This window comes from Thermobia domestica, unplaced genomic scaffold, assembly GCF_964235325.1.
Source record: "Thermobia domestica unplaced genomic scaffold, izTheDome1.hap1.1 HAP1_SCAFFOLD_112, whole genome shotgun sequence".
Lineage (NCBI taxonomy): Eukaryota > Metazoa > Arthropoda > Insecta > Zygentoma > Lepismatidae > Thermobia > Thermobia domestica.
The window spans coordinates 527,412-543,420 of record NW_027655888.1 but is presented as its reverse complement, the minus strand read 5'-3'; the positions used below and the strand labels follow the sequence as shown (position 1 = coordinate 543,420).

Below are 16,009 nucleotides of genomic sequence, written 5' to 3'. Positions count from 1 at the left end.
AATTTATATGAGAATTATCAAGAACTAGTGTTGCCCAGAAGACCAAATGAAAAATTAGATTTTCTCGTCACGTTACATATATGTTCACTCATGTCCAAAATGATTGTCGAATATCTATAACTGTCTTCTTGTAAGAATATAATTTGATTATGAAATTGCAGGGTACTTTTAATACTGATACTATGTGTATAATTCGTGGTAAATTTCATAGGAAAAGAATTATAAATACGAAAATTAGAATGAGTAAAACAAAATATTGCTAAATGGACAAGAAAGTTTTATTTTCGGTTTATTGTTCTTAATTACTGCTCTTTTGACATGTAATTTGTCACATACATGTCTTTGCCGATTATACACATACTAACATTATAAGAAATGCCGGGCAAATTCGTTATCAAATTATATTACTACATCAACATATTTATAGACATGCGACAATAATTTTGGACATGAGTGTACAATACTTGTCTCGTCATAATTCTCAAAGAATTATTTCTTGTCTCGATTAACGAAAAAGAAACTTTTTTTTTGTCTTGATTTCTTTCTAAACTCCATCTTGAGGTGATCTGAATCCTACGTCACGAGAGCTTCTCGAAGGTAATGATTTAACACTTAAACCATATTTATAACTGGAGTAATGACTTGCGTATCGTAATTTCTACGAGTATATACCCATTCAGAATTTTAATTTTCTCTCTTTCAAAATTGGACAAAGCTCTATTACCCTAGCAGCACACTTGGTAGGCTAGTGGTCGGCATGATTGGCGATTGGAAATTTGAACGTTGGCCAACCAACAATTTGCCATCATTTATCCAACTGAATCGATCTCGGACACCGATTCCCAATTTTACGTCATAAGGACAGCGATTTAATAACATTTAAACCATATTTATCATTGGAGTAATGGCTTGCGTATCGTAAATGCTCTTTTATTATGTTAATACGATCATTATATCAAGTTACAGGTTTTATACTATGAATCATGTAACAACGAAATAAAGTTTAAGATCTCACATTTGCATGAACTAGTGTCGTCCATGAGCAAGGGCGCCCATCAGGGGGGACAAGGTGGGGCGCTCGCCTCCCCTAGAGGAAATTGTACTTCAGAATATCGAAAATCCAATTGAATTTTTACATTAGTTACAGCAAAATTTAAAACTATTTTTGAAACGTCGCATATACTTGCCCCCCTTCCTTGGAAACCACAACATGGGCGCGCTTGTCCACGAGACTCATGAAATTTCTAGTCTCGTCTCGATTCTTATCTTGCAAGCGAGACGAGACAAAATTCTCATTCTCTGGGCAACACAATTAACATTACGCGAAACTAAGTATGAAGCACAAAATCTAAAGTCACAATTTTGATATTCGGCTGGAGAACAGAGGAAAAACTGGGGAAAACCGTAGTCAAAAAGGGGAAGTGACTACATTCAATTGTGAAGTAAGATACTTAAACCAATTAGAAAAGGAAGTGCCATACGTATTAGTCTTTCTTCCGTTTTGTTACCTTATTTTGATCCAAGTTTTCTCTTATTATCTTTCCTCTAGTCTAGTCAACGTTGTTTTGCTTTTTCATCTTATCCGAACAACACGGACACGAAGACAGAAATTTGCAGGACCAATAAATATGCTCATGTTCTTCAGTGCATATCGTGATCAGCAATCGAAGGCCGCAGATCAATCTCCCCCCCCCCATATGTATTCTCTAATATTTCTTGTTCTTTACATTTCAAACACGTCGTAAACTGAGCTTCATGATCTTCATTTAAAAAATGGGACATAGCTCTTGAACACCCTGTATAAGAAAGAATGTTGATTCCGGTACCAGTGGTATGGTCATTCGATACACGTCTTGGAGGCAAGATCGTGTGGGTGGGGATGGTCTATATCAGTGGTTCGCAACCTTTTTTGACTAACGGCACACTTTAGTAAACGTCGAAGACATCGCGATACATTTGTTTGATATATTTATTATGAATAATAATAATAATAATAATAATAATAATAATAATAATAATAATAATAATAATAATAATAATAATAATAATATCTATTATAATAGTGAAATATAATTAGTGTTTATGACTCTATATAGCACTGAGCATTATTTCTACCGCTGGAGGTGTTGAGTGATACAGTCTGTCTCGATTTTAACTAATTATTATTAAATTCTTCAGGATTTTTCAATTCTAAAATTTCGCGACACACCTTAGGGGACTGCTTGACACACCAGTGTGTCGCGATACACCGGTTGAGAACCATTGGTCTATACTGTAGCTCTTGAGAGTAAGCGGGGCTATAGATGCACACACTTGCATGACCAACTTGCATGAAATATTTGTTTCATCATGCATGTTTGAAGAATTTTTTGCCCACTCATGTGTCAACTTACTGTCCAATTTAACGACCTTGGCATTACAGAGGAAAGAGTCCCGTGATTTCTTCCGCTGTCGTGATTGGCGGACCTAAATATAAAACAACAAACTTGCACGAAAGAGCACATACATGGTAAACATGCATGAAGAACGACAAAATCATCATGCATGTTTACAGAAGATTTTGAAAATTTTCAACATCTATGAACGAGCCCTACATGATCAACTTGTCGGTGGTTTTATCATTTTTCATGCAAGTTGGACGGTTCTTCATGCATGTGTGTGAGTGTATGGGTCACTTTAGTCTCACATAGCCCCAGTTGTGGTTGGTTCGGGCCCCACATTAATATTAGGCCCTCCCCTTTGTCACCTCGCTGTTGCAGAACAAACAAAATAGAAAAAAGAAAATAAAAGAATGTTGTTGTATATTGTCATAGAGTAGAAGTTCATGTCTCGATATAATAAAGATGTTGTTAGACTCTCTCCTCCATCTTTTCAATTGAAAAAGCGTTGTCTTAAGCGAAACAGTTCTGAAGCCAGTCATCGCTGTTTGGAGTTAAACGAAGTGTAGAGGAATATGCAACACTCATTCAACGTGTTTATTGTTCAATGTCTGTTTCCAAAGAAAGCATTTGATAAACAAGATCATATGATTCTTGTGTTGACGAACTTAACGTACAAGTCGTTAATATGTTGTTACACAATAACTGTAATAATATTTTCCTTTCATTATTTGTGATATTAAATCATTGCAACGTTGAATAGTTGTAACTGCTAACCAGACCAACAACCAGGAGAGGATATAGGCCAGGGCCGAGGTTTTAAAAAGAATTGAAGCTATTATTTACATATTCTTGAAAGTTTATAGTAAACTTGTGATATACCCATCATAGTCTCGGGTCTGGCTGCACCCCCCCCCCAAGTTTTACCTTCTAGATCCGCCACTGCCAGTAACCATTTAAAAGAAGATCTTTGTTATACTTGTGTTGTCGATTTCTTATCTATTTCTCTGTGTTATTTTCTAACAATAATAATAATAATAATAATAATAATAATAATAATAATAATAATAATAATAATAATAATAATAATAATAATAATAGTAAATCTATATAAATAAAAATGAAATTGACTAGGTTTGTGACTTAATAACTCTTGAACCACCCGATTAATCTCGATCAAATTTTCAACATAGATGAGGTTCTGGCCTGGAATGGTTTTTATCATTTCACTTTGACGGTACAACTTTGGGAGGTGGAGGGGGGGATATCTAAAAATGATCCAAAATGACAAATATAATATTAGTTCCGAATCCATAGTTTGCGGAGTCACTGAGATGAACAGTAACAATTCCAATGCCGTATAAATTCAAATTCAGCCCCGGAACATGGTAAAGGAGGAAATATAAAAATGATCGAAAATATGAGATATCAGAGAGCGCTTCAGTAAATAATAATAATAATAATAATAATAATAATAATAATAATAATAATAATAATAATAATATCATCTTATCAGCAATTCCTCGATTGGTTAGACGCAGCCTTCCCTATCCTGGGCCATATTTGGTTCATTTCTTTGTAGCTTTCCTTCCCTATACCTTGTATTATTTGGTCCATATATTCAATCGTGGCCTTCCCGTAGGTACTTTTCCTTCTGCACTTCCGTCCATAGCTACTAACGCGATTTGTCCATTTCTCATAATATGTCCAATCTTCCTCTCTCGTCTTTCCGAAACATTCTTCAATATATTCCTTATTTTTCCTACCATTTCTAATACTTCCGTTTTTATACGAGAAAATCTTGTTTTTCATCTCATCTGATCTTATCGACAACACTAACCATGCAGCGTAGGAAAACAGATTCGGCGTATCCAACAGCGGTACACGCGGCACCGACAGTGTTTTAAGGAGTAATCCAAACCACCGTATGCCTTCAAAAATTTTAAGACTCACCCACGAGGAATTGAACCCAGATCCACATGTACCTGCATGTGCTAGACACTAGACCCGCGGGGAGGGCCATTAACCCTTTTAAATTTTTGCTTTTTTTAAGGTAAATTATAGACTTTCAGTCAAGCAGCTACAGCATCATCCCTACTTATCCTAGGATCATGGTTTGTATCTCATTCTCTTTAGAATAGAACATTCTTTCAAACTGTGCTTTTCAAATGTCTCCATCATGTATTTGAGACGGAAAAAATTGCGAAAAAGGGTATTTTTTTGGTTAAAATATTCCTTGTCTTTGTTTTTTTTTTTGCCTCTCTGAACCCCTCCTGTCTTAACGCAGATATCTGAAAATCAACTGAAAATACTAAGGCATGTATTAAATGCGTGTACAAAATTTCAAGCTTCTATCTTGAATAGTAAGGGGGGTGGGAATATTTACCAATGAGCCCCACAATGCCCCAGATTACCTCAAAAGATCCGGATGTAATATAAAAATTTCCTGAGACATCCCTATTTATCCTAGAATCATAGTTCGTACCTCATTCTCTTTAGAATTGAATAGCCTTTCAAACGATACCATTCACATCTCGCCATCGTGTAGCTGAAGCGGGAAATCCGTGGAAAAAGGGATTTTTTTGTTTTAAAAAATAACCTATTTTTTTCACTTTTTACCTTTCTGTAACCCCCTGTGCTAACGCAGAGATCTGAAAGAAATCTGAAAAATACTAAGGGATACACTGAAACATAAGCCCGGCAAAAAATAATATTAATAAGCATAACAAAAAATATTTTTTAAAGTTATTATCCCCTATGTCTCGGCGCAGAAAGGCGTAAAAGCATAGGTAACATGTTCTACAATGCCTCCAGGCTTGAAAAAACAAACATGAAACGAAGTAAAAAGCTTTAGTGGTACTTTTTTAATCGAATAATGAAGACACTACCCTATCACCTAAAAATAAGTGATAAAATTTGACCCTTATCCGGGCAACCGGGGCCTCCCAGGCCCAGTAGCCTCATATTTTTCTTCGAATTTCTCAATAACCATAAATATTTCGATGACATAAAATTCTGAATTCTTCTATCTTTAGTCGAAGTTAAAGTTATGAACATATCGAGTTGGTAAGGCTAATACAGTTAGTAAGGCCCCACTTCCGGTCTATGTTTCAAAAATAGCTTGCCCGGATAAGGGTTAAAAGGGTTAACCTTACTGGACTCGCGCTTACTAAGAGCTCGTTCTTGTTATCTGCAATGAGGCTGGACCTCGCTGAAGTTTGCACTCTCTTAACAACAATTGGTCTGGCGCTCACACAAACACAGGCTCTGGCTCACTGTGAAGAGCAGGCTTGCGAGTTCAGGCATCTATGCACAGGATACGATGCAATGGAGAGCTTTCTATGAATCTTCGAGTTCATAAATCTTAAATCTTCTTGAAACAGTTTGCATTCTTTACAATATGTAAGAAAACATCATCTACAAAAATAAATAAATAAAAAAAATAATAAATAAAAATAAATAAATAAATAAAACGTATGTTTTCATTAAAATAAAATATGCCGCAGGTAGCCATTATTTTATGGTTTGACGTACTGAAAAAGACAAAAAAAAAAAAAAAAACAGAAGTAGTTACTTTAAAAAAATCCAAAGAAGAAAAAGAGACAACAGGAGAACCTATCTTCTTCTACCAGAAGTAACAAAACATAATAAGCTATCTTTTTTCTTATTCTTAAAAGAAAACGAACCGTATCTTAGCAGGCATTAAAGACAGCCCTATTTCCCTGGGGATTATTTTCCATGGCAGGATTTCCATCTTATCACAAGTGAAAATTTCATATTTTTGGTGTCTTCTCTGTAATACATTTGGAAAAAGGGTAATGACCGCAATAACCAGCGTATAGCCTTTGTCGAGTTCATCTTTGTTCTCCAAACTAAAATAGTTAAAAAAAAAATCAATCAAAACACAGTCATTATTGCAAGCATCTAACAGTCACAAAGTGTAATAGACACCCAGGTCATATCCATAAGTAGCCCACTATATTTCCAGTGAACATTTTCTGGAAGACCCATGGATATCAGGCAAGAGACTGGTTGGAAAGATGGTATAAGTCCAATGGAAATTTTGGATATTCATGAATATTAAATGAATGAACGACAGTTACATGCTGTGAATATCTACAAATATGAATATGAATATTATACGAGAATCTAATGAAGGTTGGTAACATTAAGTGGATGTGCAAACAATGCCGGCAAGCACACTAAGGGTTAATTATAATAATTTTTGATTTGTAAGTAGGCCTTAAAATTAAAAGAAAAAATAATAACTAATAAATCCTGTTTCCGCGACTTAGATGCATTTGTTTTTGGGTTCGATACCCGGTGGAAAAGCATTGAAGTCGTTATAGTGGGCCGGATTGCACCAAAACTACAGTCCACATCTCATATAGTCTCGCTGCTGAAAATGAACAATAAACTTCAAGAAAGAAACAAATAGGTTTAGGATGTAGGGTTGTGGTTAGCATTCTTGGTCAGTGATTGGTAGTAGGTCATCCTGACTGAAGTTTATGTAGCTCAGAGGCGAAGCTGGTAAATTCTGGAGTTCCACAAGGATCGATTCTAGGTCCCGTATTGTTCTTATTATTTATTAATGATTTGCCTCAGTGTATTAACAAATGCGTCAAATTTTTGTTTGCTGATGACAAAGATCTATTTGCCAATAACAACTGAACAAGACTACGAAAGGCTGCATGAAGATCTAACAGTTTATCGTTTACTAGAAACAAAAATCAAATAAAGTTTAATTACTCAATGAATCAGATCTTGCTGAATAGATTAAATTCAGTCAAAGATCTTGGAGTTATATTTGATACGAAACTTGACATTTAATAACCATATAGAGAACATAGTTAATGAATTTCTCAAGATGTTAGGGTTCATAATTAGAACTGAAAAGGAATTTAACAATATTATCAAATTAACAAAAATGTATTATTCCTATATCCGATCAAAACTGGAATATGCTGCTGTGATCTGGAACCCATCACAACAGCAATACCGACACCAACTGGATGTCCAGTCCAATCTAAATTTATCAAATACTTGACGTACAAGAGAACTGGAATCTATCCATATTATGAAAATTATCTAGCATTAATAGACTTCTGTTTCCCTACACTTGAACAAAGGCGAAATGTGATAGATATGATTTTTCTCCATAAGATAGTACAAAACGAGTTTAAATGTACGGATCTCATACCAACACTAAATTTTCATGTCCCGACACTTAAACTCGTGCTAATAACTCTGACCCGTTCTATTGCAAAAAAGCAAGGACCAACGTATTATTGAAGTGACCAATCTGGAAAATGTGTTCTACTTATAACAAAATATGTATCGAACACAAAGAAATTGACATGTAATATGAACTCTATGTTTAAGAAAACTTTTTTAAATTTACTATGTAATACACCAACACTATAACTGGGCCTGTTCTTTGATGGCAAATAAATAAATGTTAAAAATATAAAATAATGGTGCCAAGAAAATGGTCTTACTATATACAGTATTAAAAAACGCATGTATATGACATTTACAAAACGAACAAATCCTTATACATTTCCATACTCGATAGAAGGAACTCCAATTAAGAAAACAGAATCGATTTTCTAACACTTTTCGATATTTTGATTCGATATTTTATGATGTTTCAATACTTGATATTTATCAATGCTTCGATTTGTCGATCAAGTTTTGAGACTTCAACGACATCGATTTCACATTTATCTATATAGATTTGCTTCGTAATAATCTGATAAGTAAATGTGTGAAGCACATGCATATATTTCATTTTTAGATGTTCTTTGGTTCATTGGTACGAATAAAAGTAATTAATATGTAAAATCAGCTCTTTCCCGTCTATCTTCTTTTGAAAGTGTTGCCAGTCCTTAAACCGAAAGATTATTTAAGCCCTTTTCCTAAAACACTATCTGTTTTAAAACTTGTTTATGTAGCACGAGAAACAAATAAATTAATTTATTTTTCAGTAAAGTAAGAATATTGCATTTGGCAACGCTGTTGTCGGGCGAGTGGTCGTAAGAATCGTGTGTCTGGCGGGTGGGCTTCTTAGATGATCTTCCCATTGCAGTGACCCAGCGTCACGAAGTACCCCGGGGCACTGACAGGGTCTCCCTCCGCTTGACTGGAAAGTGACGAAGCAAAAGCAAGTGCAATGGAAACTTCCATTGCCTTCCCCTCCGCTACTCGAACTGGAGCTTAACACCGCAAACACTGATTTCTTTTCACTCGCTTATATTAAACACTTGATACATTATGGATATTTTTTTTCTAAATACAAAATTCTCCTCCCCTTCTTCTTTCAATTGTCCCTTAGGCAACGTAAGAAAAGGCCAAACAAACTAGAAATATGATTTGGAAGAGAAAATATTAAAGAAATCAGTGTTGTCAAGTCAAAGGAGAGTTTCTTTTGCTGGGAATTTACTTACAGAGGAGATGAACCAGTTCAACTAAAAATGTGGTCTTTTTAATAAAATATTTGAATAGAAAAGGTCAAATTAAGTCTTTAATTTGATACTACACTGTTAAGTCCTACAAATTAAGGAGACGAATAGTTAACAGTGTTGTTAATGAGACGAGAAAGAAAATTTTCTCTACTCGTCTTGTAAATTTTATGGAAGCCTTGTCTCAACTCGATTCTTGAATAACTTTCTTGTCCCATCTCGACTCTAGAATAACTTTCTTGTCCCATCTCGACTCTAGAATAACTTTCTTGTCCCATCTCGATTCAAGAATAACTTTCTTGTCCCATCTCGACTCTAGAATAACTTTCTTGTCCCATTTCGATTCTAGAATAACTTTCTTGTCCCATCTCGATTCTAGAATAACTTTCTTGTCCCATCTCGATTCTAGAATAACTTTCTTATCCCATCTCGACTCTAGAATAACTTTCCTGTCTCATCTCAATTCTAGAATAACTTTCTTGTCCCATCTCGATTCTAGAATAACTTTCTTGTCCCATCTCGACTCTAGAATAACTTTCTTGTCCCATTTCGATTCTAGAATAACTTTCTTGTCCCATCTCGATTCTAGAATAACTTTCTTGTCCCATCTCGATTCTAGAATAACTTTCTTGTCCCATCTCGACTCTAGAATAACTTTCTTGTCCCATTTCGATTCTAGAATAACTTTCTTGTCCCATCTCGATTCTAGAATAACTTTCTTGTCCCATCTCGACTCTAGAATAACTTTCTTGTTCCATTTCGATTCTAGAATAACTTTCTTGTCCCATCTCGACTCTAGAATAACTTTCTTGTCCCATCTCGACTCTAGAATAACTTTCTTGTCCCATCTCGACTCTAGAATAACTTTCTTGTCCCATTTCGATTCTAGAATAACTTTCTTGTCCCATCTCGATTCTAGAATAACTTTCTTGTCCCATCTCGACTCTAGAATAACTTTCTTGTCCCATCTCGACTCTAGAATAACTTTCTTGTCCCATTTCGATTCTAGAATAACTTTCTTGTCCCATCTCGATTCTAGAATAACTTTCTTGTCCCATCTCGATTCTAGAATAACTTTCTTGTCCCATCTCGACTCTACATTAACTTTCTTGTCCAGTCTCAATTCTCGTATCACCTCGATTCCGGTTCTCGAAAAGCTTCTCATACTGAAATGTTTTTTTTTGTCTCATTTTGTAAATTTATGTTCTGTTTTTTCTTAACTTCATGTAGAAATTTCCAGAATCCTTGCACGTCACGAGAAGTCCACAAAGGGTGTAATATAACAACATGTAAACCATATTTATAAATAGAGTATATTGTGTTATGACTTGTGTATCTTTAAACGTTGACAAATGCTCCTCATTGTGTTCGACTTTATCAATTTATAGTTTATAACACTAAAGGAACGTTTGAGTTCTAAGACTTGGGTGAATTAGTGTTGCTCACGAGATTCGAAAAAAATTCTTGGCTCGTCTCGATTCCCGTCTTGAAAATGAGACTAGAATTGTTTCCAGTCTTGCCTCGAATTTTAAAAGGTACTATTGGTTTCGAATCTCGTCTCATTTTTGAGATGAGACGATGAAGTTTTACTGTCGTATGCAACACTAATGATTAATAAAGTGAATGATTAGGAAATAAGTGGTGGAATGAGAATTTGGGAGGAAACAGGAGAACTCCGAGAAAATCTACGGGTACAATATTGTGCACCATCAACTCATATGGCCTCCTACCGAACGAATGACCTTTCGCACCAGGAGTATACGCTGTATAACTGGGCTACCGAAAAAGGTATTCTGCCAGTATTTACAGGTTACTTGTAGGGAACTGAGAGCTTCCATGGACCACAGTTCTCAGCTACGCTCTTCGTCTTCACGTACTAATTTTCTGTTTAAATATCATCTATCAATTGATCCTCATCCTCCCTTTCCTCTTTTTCCTTCCACTGTATCTTCTGGCACGTCCCTCAGGGACTCTTCCTTCTCAGCCAATGTTCGAACCAGTTTAATTTCCTCGTCTATTGTTTTCTCCTTTACCGTTCCCGACATTTTCTCACTGGTTTCCAGATTGATCCGGGTAATTTTCTCTTTTATTTTCTACACCCACATTTTTATTATCTTTATTTCATTTTGCGTAGCGTCTGTTTCTATCCTGTTGAGTCTAACACTGTACACAAGGATTTTTGAGAGCTTCCTCGTGACTAAGTGGTTAGCGTACACTCTTTCAGCTTGGGAGTTGATGGTTCAATTCTCGGCGGGAGCTCATGTGGTTCGGATCCTAGGTTAAACTGTAGGTCCACGTTTTATATAGCCTCGCTGGTGAATAGGACGGTAAATTCAAATCAAATCAAACAAATTTGATGAATATTTTTGTAAATTCTTTGTTCGAAAACCGATGAACATTGCTAATAAATTTTAAAAAATATAAGCTCATCATGCAACGGGCTTTTTCATTTTGTACTTTATCTATATTATTTAAAGCTGCTAAAGCCAGTCAAAAGTAATAACTAAAGATAGTGACAATTTTAGTAACTTTTTATCGTAATTTCCATATTTTATTTTTAAGAATTTCGGTGCAGAATCCATACGTTGTTCTTGCAACACTGACAACAGACAAGTTTCAAGTTCGTGTTCGGAGGTTGACTTTAATGAATACTGAATATATAGCTAAATAGATGATAAACTGACAGTGTTTGCAAAAGACCTGCTCTAAAATTAAGCACTCTCGACGCTACGACATTGACAGGACGGGATAATGTATGGTTATTGCTTACATGTGATTTTTCTTCAGGCTATTTAGAAGCTATATTTAGCCGTGCTATGTAATTATTTACTCTCCTCGTTGTTTAGAAATAAAATCGATAACTACTAAATGGAGGATGTATAAACCTTTTGCGATTCACGTGAGCTGTTAGTCGTCCTTCTGAGTGGAAGGAAGGTGGCGGGGCCTACGTGACACAGAGTGCGTTTCTCTTCTCTTGTTGATTATTTTTTAAAGTTATTTTTCTTTCTAAACTTTTAAATTTGTTTTTGACTTTGAATATCAGGAATGGCCGGAGCAATGACCAGTTTTGCAATTTTCTTTATCAAAGAAGAGAGAACTTTTGAGTAATAAAACACTAGGGAATGAAGGCATAACAAAACTGGGAAATTGTATTCATTACTTGAAATCCTTCCGCCAACTCGTAATAAACCAAGGAAAGAAATAAAGTTTTCAAGCACCGATACAGTAGAATAATTTTGTTAATGCACTTTAGGTAAAAGTTTAAAAAGATAAAATATATACTGTATGAATGGAGCGTGTGGTGATAGATGTGACTGCGATTGGTATTTTGTTTAATAGCATCGTCTACCACTGATTTGTGAGTTTAACGCCCGTTTATTTATTTATTTATTTATTTATTTATTTATTTATTTTTACCACCGATGGTTAGAGACCTGCACGGGTCGAATTTTTCGGCCCGAGCCCAATCTAGCCCGAATGTACCTAGGCCCGGCCCAGCCCGGGCCCGAAAAGTTTTGGAGATTTTCGGCCCGGGCTCGATAAATTTTAAAAGTTTCATTTTGTAAAATTTTTCACGGGCACACTTTTTCAACGCTTGTCTTTATTCTAATTATTGTTTAACGAAAGTCAATAATTATGAAAGAATTGCAATTAATCGGCCCCAGCCCGGCTCGACCTGAAGAGAAATCAGTGTTGGCCCGCCCAAGCCCTGCCCGTGCAGGTCTCTACCGAGGGTGTAAAGATGTACACCTTCAGTTGAACGTGGAGCATGAACCAATGATTGGAGAGCTGAGATGGCTCGGTGGTAGATCGTTCATCTCTGGTGCATGGGGTCCTTGCTTCGATCCCAGCTTCTCCATTCCACCATTTCACTGATTTATCATCATCACCGCGTCTCCTTTAGCCTAACCGGCATAACTGTGGCACGTAAAATTTAAAGATTTCATTTCAATTAATGAAGCAACGCTCTGTACGAATAACTTAACTTTTTGTGTTCATGCACCATCACGTCCTCAGCACGTTGGCTAAAATTTTCTCTCACAAATGAGCAAAACTTCATTAGTTGGTTATGGCAGTATTTCCCAACATTCCCCCCCCCCCCTAACAACACACTGGTGAAAATGCACGACACCACGATATACATATTAAGTTAGGTTAAGTTAAAATTGAGCATTGTGGATGTTGTTGGCTGGTACAGCCTGTCTCAAAATTGATTTGATCGATTATTAAACGCTTCATGGTAAATAATAATAATAATAATAATAATAATAATAATAATAATAATAATAATAATAATAATAATAATAATAATAATAAATTATCGTATAAAGCCTTCTGAGTGGCATAATATTTATTTTTAAATTCTAAAATTTCCCGACATACCCTATGGAACTGTACAATGTACCAGTAGCTTTTGGTCTGGTACTGTACTATAAGATTTAAGAGTCCATATAGCAATACAAAAATTTTACAAATTCAAAAACTTTGTTATGTGTTATTGTGTGGTCTTTTGCGAGTCCAGTATTGTGATACCCAATATCATATGACCCATGAATAAGATTCTGTTACGTCACTCAGTAGTATCCCAAAAGTTCAACATCACAAGAAAAATCCTAATATTGCACACGTAATTGTGTCAATCAATTTAATCATGATAGTCTTGTCTCTTACATCGTAAGCGCCGCTAAAACAATACTGTATATACTAGTAGGAAGGTTGTCATGTTCATTTAGAAATGTTATTCTCGTCTCCCTGAAATCTGTTAGATTCTAAGAATAGTACATATTCCTTCGTGGCCAACTGGTTAAGTCCTGAGTTCAGTCCCAAGCTTCTCTGAACAACACGAGTTGTTCCGCCGCTACACTCCGTTTGAGAATGGATGGTATAGTAAACTATCTACTATACACATTCTTTCTTTGAAATAGAAAGACTTTTGGCACAATATTTGCGTTCCTGTCCTGAAGTTTCGTTATTTCGATTTACTAATCATCATTATTCCTACATATATTAAAAAAAAAAAAAATCGGATGTCATCTTTCTTGACTTATTCTGAAATATGTTTATTGAGTCATAGCATATTAAGATATACAATATATATTTTTAAAATGTTGTCGTTGTGTTATTTTTCTTCCACCGTTACATTGTAATAAATACGAGAAAAAAGACACGTATGCAGCAAAACATCCGCAATGTGCATCATATGTTGTTTTGCTCTTCTGGTAAACAGATCGTGTGTAAACATGTCTTCCTCTATTGATGCCTCTGCTGTGAGACAGTTTATTGTCTACTTGTAAGAAAGTGTCTGCTGATGGGTGACAAATGATGGTGACTCACCCTCTCTGCTCATTGCACTCCACTGTATACAATACATTTTCTGCTTTGAAAAGATTGTCTCTGTTGGCTTGTCTATAGAAAGGAAATTACGCCTCCTTTCCCGTCTTCCGAAGTCAAAAGAGGTGGTGGCTTACAGAAAATGGTTCAAAACATAGCGGCAAATGAATCATTCGGCTGGAAAAGTGAACAAAAGATACATTTACACAAAGGAATATTTAATCAGCGTCTTTATGCATCTTAATTCCAAATATAAATTATTCGCCAAAGTCTTCTGAAAAATAAGACATTTTAACAACAGTTAACTCCAATCTCAGGTTCCAAAATTGTCTGCTCGCACTGTTGCCAGGTTGCTACAGCAAATACCTTTATGAGAAATATACAGAAAAATAGCAATTACAAAAAAAAAAAAAAAAAACCTTTAAGAAGCAGAAAAAAAAAAGATTTTGTGTCGTTGAATAATGGGATATGGAATTTTCTTCGTCATCATCATGAGGTTTCTGCCATTCCTGGAACATCACTTGCCACGCTTCCATGTCCAGCTATTGCTGTCCTCTTCTATTTTTTATTTTTATTTTGATGCAATAAATGTTCTATTTAATAATGTCCAATACCTATAATATCCTTCACTTCCTTCTCTTACCTTCTACCATATCTATCCCTAACAACACAGATTTCCTCATCCATAATACAATACCTCTTGTTAACTCAACTCAATTGCTCTGTAATACCCTAGTTCTATTAAATTTAGACGTATGCCTGGCGTTACAACTCCATCGGATTTTGGAGTAAATTTGTTAAAAAAAAGGTTAAGTCAGAGGTTAAGTCAACAACCGGACGTGATGCCTGGTAGAATGTAATCATCTTACCCACACACCATTATTGTTGTTTCGTGTACTAAGTTTGCAAAATACAATTTTTCTGATTAAATATATGAGGAATAATAAAGTATGGCATAAATTATTTATAACTAGTTAGAGATATAAAATATAGTGGATGAGGATGAGTGGTTATGGCAGCACTTCAGAGAATGTACATTTTTTTTTTTCAGAAAATTTATACTCCCACAAAACTATGTTCGTGAAAGATTGCACAAAACATAATACCTTGTTTCGTTTACTTGGTATAAAATATCGAATATACTGCATAAAATCTTTGCTCATAGCAAAAAATGAAAACTTAACAAACCTCAAAGTAAGTGCAGTGCGTATTTATAATGAAGATTTGTTTTTAAAAAATCAATGAATTACATTTCTTTCTGATATAGTGAAATTTTCTAGTTTGTACTCTTTTTTTTTTTTTTCCACATTCAATCAGTTCAATATCGTAGTTTTATACAGTATGTAAAAGTTCCCCTGGATGTTATACTGTACTTGCCAACTCAAAAACATTTTTGGTTGCATAACGGAATAGGATGTATACTTAGTAGGGAAGAAACTAACAAATAAATTGTTTTACAGTAAACCGACAAAGTACAGCGAAAATTATGTGAAAATGTGACTTAAAACAAAGTTTGTAAGTTTGAACGTAGCAAAAACAAATAAATAAATAAATAAACTTAATAATAAGTGAAGGGGACACGATTTCTAAGTGGTAGAGCGTCTACCTCTGGTACGTAGAGTCCCTGGTTCTATCCCCGGTCAATTAAGTTTGTGGTGGTTCTCCCATATCCTCGCATTTTCTCATTCCACCAACTTTCAGATTATCATCCATCATGGCCTTCTTTAGCCTAAAAGACATAACCGTGTGACATTAAACTGAAAAAAATCATTTTCAGTAACAACTGAAACACGCATAATCGTAAAATAATCGACTTTCATTTTTTTCTGTCCAAGGACT

General features: G+C 35.2%; 1 protein-coding gene across 4 annotated transcripts in view; it reads right to left on the bottom strand.

Moving 5' to 3' along the window:
- Window positions 1–16,009, bottom strand: part of LOC145676351 (uncharacterized) — a 173,871-nt gene that overhangs the window by 71,173 nt on the left and 86,689 nt on the right. Inside the window, exon 2 of one of the 4 annotated variants that reach the window (XR_014129374.1) lies at window positions 13,889–14,347. The exons of the other annotated variants lie outside the window; for them this stretch is intronic. The gene's annotated coding sequence lies outside the window, so the exon portion shown is untranslated. Of the gene's footprint in view, window positions 1–13,888; window positions 14,348–16,009 lie in introns of those variants that run through there. 4 annotated transcript variants of the gene reach the window in all.